Source organism: Palaemon carinicauda, chromosome 13, assembly GCF_036898095.1.
Source record: "Palaemon carinicauda isolate YSFRI2023 chromosome 13, ASM3689809v2, whole genome shotgun sequence".
Classification (NCBI taxonomy): Eukaryota; Metazoa; Arthropoda; class Malacostraca; order Decapoda; family Palaemonidae; genus Palaemon; species Palaemon carinicauda.
The window spans coordinates 99846583-99854604 of record NC_090737.1 but is presented as its reverse complement, the minus strand read 5'-3'; positions in this window follow the sequence as shown (position 1 = coordinate 99854604).

Below are 8022 nucleotides of genomic sequence, written 5' to 3'. Positions count from 1 at the left end.
TTATTATTATTATTACTTGCTAAGCTACAACCCTAGTTGGAAAAGTAGGATGCTATAAGCCCAGGGGCTAGGAAAAACGGAAAAATAAAATATTTTAAGAAGAGTAACAACATTAAGACAAATATCTACTATATAAACTATATAAAGTTTAACAAAACAAGAGGAAGAGAAATTAGATAGAATAGTGTGCCCGAGTGTACCCTCAAGCAAGAGAACTCTAACCCAAGACAGTGGAAGACCATGGTACAGAGGCTATGGCACCACCCAAGATTATAGAACAATGGTTTGATTTTGGAATGCCCTTCTCCTAGAAGAGCTGCTTACCATAGCTAAAGAGTCTCTTCTACCCTTAGCAAGAGGGAAGGGGCCACTGAACAATTAAAATCCAGTAACCCCTTTGGTGGAGAAGAATTTTTGGTAATCTCACTGTTGTCAGGTGTATGAGGACAAAGGAGAATATGTAAAGAATAGGCCAGACTATTCGGTTTAAGCGTAGGCAAAGGGAAAATGAACCGTAACCAGAGAGAAGGATCCAATGTAGTACTGTCTGGCCAGTCAAAAGACGCCATAACTCTCAGGAGGTAGTATCTCAACGGGTGGCTGGTGCACACATTATTAGAAAAGATCGGTCATGTAGAGGAAATGCTATGGGACTGGCAAGATATTTTGTATGATTACATCTTATAAACATTAAACGTTAAAGTGTTGAAATTACAGAGTAGTAAAGCTTTTGGAACCTGTATTCAAGATACTAGAAAGAATATTCGAAAGAAGATTGAAAGAGTTTATAGATATTAATGAGCAGCACTTTGGGTTTATGAAAGGAAAGAGAACAGTGGATGCTATTTTTATAGTTCAAGTCCAAGAAAATTATCTAGAAAGAAACAGGGAAGTTTACATGTGTTTTGTGGATCTTGAAACATCATATGACAGGGTACCAGGAAGGCTAACTATTTGGTATTTAGCAAGGAAACGAGTACCGGTGTAAAGGATTCAAGTTACCCCCCGTTTCAAATTACCCCCCGGTAACTTGAAACCGGTTTCAGATTACCGGGGGGGGGGGGTAGTTTGAAACCGGTTTCAAGTTACCCCCTCTGTTTTCAAGTTACCCCCTCATCAGAATGATAAATAATTCATGTGACATCGCAAATATGTATCATGCATTTATTGTTGGCTTCGCAGCAGTAGGAAAGTAGTTTAATCTGGTATTTAAGACCAAAAATTGTGTCTTAGTGAATTATATGACACGTTAAAAGTCACAGACTGTAATTCAAGGTTTTGTGATAAAGGCGAGGTAAAATTTTATCTTATTTCTGTTCGTGTGATTGTTGATATTTTCGTATTTAAGACCTAAAGTGTCATATAATTCCCTAATTCACAATATTTGAAGTTACAGACTTTCATTTAAGGTTTAGTGATCACGGTGAGGTAAAACTTTATTTTATTTCAGTGTGCGCGTGATTGTCGAGATTTTTTTTTTTTTCTATCTTCTATAGATTTTATTCATGTGCTTTAGGTGCATGAGCTTCGGGCGGCAATATGCCTATTAACTTCGTAGTATTTGGATGCTATGCACGTAAAAAATAAAAGCTCATATATATATAAATTACCAACATGCATGTCGTCGTGCAGACAGAATTAACGTTGTGTAAGCTACTGTTAGCTCGATTCATTTTAAACCAGAGGACATTAAAGATGGTATGAAGTCTCGATTACTAGGTATTGCTGTTTTGTCATTTGATGAAATGAGTAATAAGAAAGAATGGAGCTATGACAAAGGGGCAGAAGTGTTATATGATCCGCATGGAAATGTACAGGTGACTATTTGGCGAGGTCTTTTTTTTCTTTATGATACATTTCAGGTAAAATTCTTAAACATTTTATGACACCGTTTTTTCAATAATTTTCCATTTCGAGATCAACAACAGAGAAAAAAAATCCATACACGAATCCATCACTTACTATTCTGGAAGATGGTTTAAATAGGATTTGATTTAGCCCATGATAACACACAGCTGCCTGGCTTTAGGTTAAAATCAGTAACAACAGTTGTGAGATTAACACAAACTGTGTTCAATGTCATCCATAGAGGGCTATAAAGTGTAACGACTTTTCCGTAGTCCAGGTGTTTTCGTATACAAACAACCAATGTAAGTACAGTAGAAGCAATCAGCATGTACTGTATCATGTTTTATTAAAACTGTTATAATTGCTTACAATCTTGCCTTATTAAAAGTGTCAATTATTTACAGATATCATGAATGATATAGTATTTACAACATACATACAAATACATATACATGTATTATATATATTTATATATATATATATATATATATATATATATATATATATATATATATATATACAGTATATATATACATATATATATACATATATATATAATATATATATATATAAATATACTGTATATATATACAGTATATATATATATGTATATATATATATATATGTATACATATATACTTATGATCAATATGTTGATTATACCTTATATAATATTTGCTTGCAATATAATTATGAAATATTTCAAATAATGGAAAAAATAACCGTCAAAATCAAATTTCACCTCGTCTTCCTGTCTCGGTCAAATATGCGCCCATGACTGATAATGGAATATCCGACATTTATTAGCTAAGATATAAACATAAGACGGATAAAGGCTGGATATTAATAAACGATACCAATAGGTGAAACAGTACATGTATATACATATTACCTAATGATTGTGTTGACCCTGATCAAAAGCAATTTATTAATATTCATAAATGATGAGATCCTGCGCAAAAACGAGGGGGGTAATTTGAAACCAGGGGGGTAGCATAAAACCGGTTTCAAATTACCCCCGGGGGTAGCTTGAAACCGGTATCAAGTTACCCCCCGGTAGTTTGAATCCGGTTTCAAATTACCGGGGGGTAAGATTTGGAGGGGGTAATTTGAAACCGGTACACCGGGGAAGTTATTAAGGTTAGTTATGAGGGGGCAAGAATCAGCTTAAAGACAAAATATTGTAGGAATGAGGAATTCCCTGTGGAGGAAGACCCTCATCAGGGATTTGATCGGAGTCCATTCCTGTTCCTCCTCGTCTTTACAGATAATTTGTCATCAGAATTAAGGAGCAACAGAGAATTGTGGAAACAGATGTGTGCTGATTATATAGTCGTTATAACTGACACAGCAGAATTGCATGAAAGGTTTTTATCAAAGAAAGGGTCTATATAAAGGAAAGGATTGAAGGTGGCCATTAGAAAGACAGAAGTATTCAAATGAAAAATAGTACAATGCTAAAACAGAGCAATGAGTTTACTAGGGATCAGTAATACCAGAGTAAGGAAGTACTGAGAAAGCCGTGAGGCAAAGAGTGAAAGAACCTGGCAAAGATGGAGAGAAACAATTGTAGTTGTTGTAAACAATAAAATTCCATTAAGACTCAGAATGAAGATTTATAAGACAATATCCAGGCCCATGCTTTTATATTGGACAGAAAATTGAGCACTTAGGAGCAAAAGGGGAAATGATCATTCAAACTAATTAATTATCATGTAATGAAGAAAATCTAAAAAAAAAGAGATACAAAATTATTTCATAAAATTTTTCACCATTCATTCAAATTTGCTAAGTTGCCAACCTGTGGGTCCTCAGCTCGTGTATTTGAATATGCTTCGGATGGGTGACCACCAGTGAATGCAAAATGGCGTTGATGCATAAGGCACCTTAACCCTACGTTGCTTCTAAAAAACCGAAGAGCCTGAAAGGTATAAGGAATGAAAGATTAAGGAATGCAATTTCATTATATTTAAAAAAATAAAAACGATATAAATAAAAATGAAGAAAATAGAAATAGCAGGTTTCATAAACGACATCAACGGATGTTTCTGCCACTACCATCTCTGGCACCCAGCAACTGAATAACATCGAGACAGGTATGCATGAAAAGTCCTTTGTCAATTGCATGGCTTTTTAGTCCTTTTTTTATTTGCTTTTCTCTCACGCTATTCGCGCTTCTTTTGTCATCCTGTTTTCTTCTTTTACCAAAAACGTAGAAGAGGAAGACTCGGAAGGCAATAAAAAACACGAACTCTTTCCAGGTGTCAAATAAAGGTCCGTACTATGATTCTTTCCATACAACTTCAAATAGGGTTTGCACTTGAAACGAAAGTGGAGGAAGATTCTCTTTAATTTCTGCACTTTTCTACTTCTCATCAGGGATGGCTCTGATTGCATTGTTTGGTATTGAACTGGTTTTGGGAATGTAGATTTTTTAACATTATTACTTTAGTATGTTTGTTATCGCTGTTATTATGGTCATTATTGTTATTAATAACATTATCATTAATCAGTAAAATTAAAGAACACCATAAATTTGTAAAGTTGGTTTCCTAAAAATAGAATGATTATGAGCGAAAAAAACTGGAAAACAGAGATAGAATAACAAACAAATAACAAATGATTATGGTAAAATATGCATAGACTCAGATATTGACCTCAATGAAGAATACTCAAGTGATGGTTCACGTTGCTATTAAGTTCTATAGCAGTCTTTGTTAATGCACTAACTAATTTGTATTCAGTTAGGGCCTTTAGGCGACTTTGTAATATGACAGAAATCTTTATTACCTCCGGCAACCATGTTGGATGGAGATTGTGCATTCACCCATAATTTGTTTTTGTTTGTTTTTTATTCGCAAGGGATCTCGAAAAGGTATTGATAAATTTAGAGGAATTTTGTGATTGGAATCATATGGGATAGTGAAGTGTTAGTGTGATTAGGAGAGAGAGATTTAGACCCAGATGTAAATCTGGCACTTTTTAGCATAAAGACTTATTGGGCATGTTATTCTTCTTTTCTTAAATGATGATAATTTTAAATGTTTAAAGGCCGCTCATGAATGGCAGAGGCAAGGTACAGTGACATTGCTCTACCAAGTAAGACAATGCACTAGAAACTGACCATATTACATATGATCAGCGCCCAAGCCCCCTCTCCACCCAAGTTAGGACCAAGGAGAGCCAGGCAGTGGCTGCTGATGACTCAGCAGATAGACCTATAGGCTCCTCCAAACCCCCCATCCTTAGCTCACAAGGATGGTGAGGTTGCAGCGACCAAAGGAACTAACGAGTCTGAGCGGGAATCGAACCTCAGTCCGGCAATCACCAGGCAAGGATGCTACCTCCAGGCCACCATAAATAATTGTACGCATTCTTGGATGCTTTTATGTATGCTTTGATTGTGTTTCAAGTGAAGCTTGATTTCATTTTAGTGTTCCTTTGATGCTTCAACTACGTTTGTATCTTAATGCTGTTCATCCTGTGATTATTTCAGCTCTTAAAAGATTACTGTAACTTTCCCTAACATTACGTTTTCCCAACTACAGAATTTTCAAACCTGTCATATGTTAACCTAAACAGCGTTCTCGTTTTTCTAAATCTTGCAAAGACAAATACCTTTTTATTTTTATATCAAGTTTTCTTTTCGTTAATTTTATTCATCATATTACTTATGCCTGAAAGAAAAGCTTTGTAGAATAATCATATTTTGCGTTTTATTGTTAAAAGCCCTTTGTAAAAACAGGGTTTTATTGTCACTGTGTATATATACTGTACGGTCTCCCCTCTTTCTCTTCACTTTTCTCTCTCTTTCTAAAGGACGAAAATTTTAAAGATTTTTCCTTTTTTGAACAATGTATTATTTCAGCATAAACTCTGCCATTTATTTCGCTTTCGAAGATTAATGCTGTCATGACTTCAAAAAGATTTTTTTTTTTCAAGTGTCTCTCTTCTTTTCGCAATTCTTTGGTCTCTTCTCGCCCAAGAGTTGAGATTTTGTATCTGTAAGTCCATAATGCGCTCCATATTTTACTTATCACATTGGAAATACTTCTGATTCTCTAGATCTTTTACTTACTTCAGGTTTTATGGATTACTTCCACAATACTTCTTCTTTTCTTTAGTGTCCTGTTCATGCTACTTCATGCACTTACCTTTCTAAAACTACTTAACCTAAGACTACTTAGCCACTCTTCTGGTGCTCTTGGGATTTATTTAAGCAATAATTTTTAAAATCCTATAGAAATTGCCCAATATCAAAGATGTCGAGGAAATGTGTCTGCCGAAATGTGAATTCACGTAGGACTATGAGTTGTCAATGTGAGTGATGTTATTGTGGAGATACAAACTATTATAACAGAGAATTGTTATTATAGCTGATAATGAGAGGAAAGATATAAATGAAATATTGGTGTTGTCCCAAAAAACTTCAATGAGATATCGACTCGCAGCTAGTAATCATTCCAGCGATGAATTGTATCTTTAAAAGCCTCGAAATTCACATATCTTAATCGAAAAAATAGAAAATGTAATGCGCCGAGATGCGGCGAAAATTGAATCACATAATGAAGAGTTTTAGGCTGTAATCTATATCATTTTATATGCATCAGATGATGGATCACTCTAGTTTAATTATATTCAAAATCTCTCTCTCTCTCTCTCTCTCTCTCTCTCTCTCTCTCTCTCTCTCTCTCTCTCTCTCTCTCATGGTGTTATTGGTTACGCTCTCATGTGCCAGTCTGAAGAACCACATTCGATACTGGACTGTGCAAGGTGGAGCACATAAGCACTTCTTAAAAGATTTGAGTTTGCCTCTGTACACCTTGGATTGAATTCAGTACGCGGTTGTTAGTTGAAGTTGTGAGTCGCATTTAGAGGGAAGAGAAAGAGATAAGAAAAACGTTAGTTTCTTTAAATACGCCAACAGATAATTAAAAGAGATCTTCTGTCTTTCTCTGCTCCTTGTGATCCAGAATAGTCGAATCAGCATCTGGAGCTTCATTTAAGAGAGCAAAGGTATTCTCTCTATTATAAGAAATTCTCATTCTCTATTTCCTTTGAACCAAGCTCCATTCTAATTAAGGTGTTAATGAAACCGACGGACCCAATCAAACCGTTCTCGTAACCGATAGAAGATTAGTGAAAGTATTGTCTCTGCAGATAAGCTGGAATTGGTCTTCGAAATCTGAGGCCATATTATCTATTAGCATAACATCAGAGGGTCACATATGAGCTTGCAAAGGGCTCATATGCTTCCGACGATTAGTTTCGATGAATAGTTTTAATAATCTTAATGATATTAATTTTTGTAATGATTATTAAGATTATTGAAATTGTTGTTATTATCAAAATTATTATAATAGTTTTAATGATAATACTAGTTATAATAATTTCAACAATAATAATTTTTATGATTTTAATAATAATAATTTTTTTTTACTGTTTATCTGACTGTCGCAGAGACATCTGGAAAAGTTATTAACGGATTCTCTGAAAAATTGGTTAATATTTTCAGGAGGATCCGAATTCCACTGCGGGGTGAAACTTCAATTTCATTAGCAATGCTAGAAGAGGAATTATATTTTCTCACTTTTTTTTTTTTTTAATCATTCAACACATTTTGGGTGATAGTAAAAACACCTTATTCCAAACAGAGCTGTGTCGAGCAATTCTCTCAAGTTGCAGAGTTCATACGGAATCCGTCAATTAGATGAACTTGGCTTATAGAAATAACTGTTTTAATGGGTTGAATTTTATGAAAAATTTGAGCTCCCAGGATGTTTCATGCTTTGTACATATTTCTGTATGATTGAATATTATTATTATTATTATTATTATTATTAGTAGTAGTAGTAGTAGTAGTAGTAGTAGTAGTAGTAGTAGTAGTAGTAGTAGTAGTAGTAGTAGTAGTAGCTAAGCTACAACCTTGGTTGTAAAAACAGGATATTACAAGCCTTAGGGTTCCAAAAGGGAAATTAGCCCAGTGAGGAAAGGAAATAAGGAAAAAAAGTAATAGTAGAATATATGAAATATCTAAAGATAATTAACATTAAAATAAATTTGCCATGTATAAACAGTAAAGAGAAACTTATGTCAATCTGCTCAACATAAAATCATTCACTGCAATTCTGAACCTCTTAAGTTCCTCCGATTCAACGGCCTGATTAGGAAGAT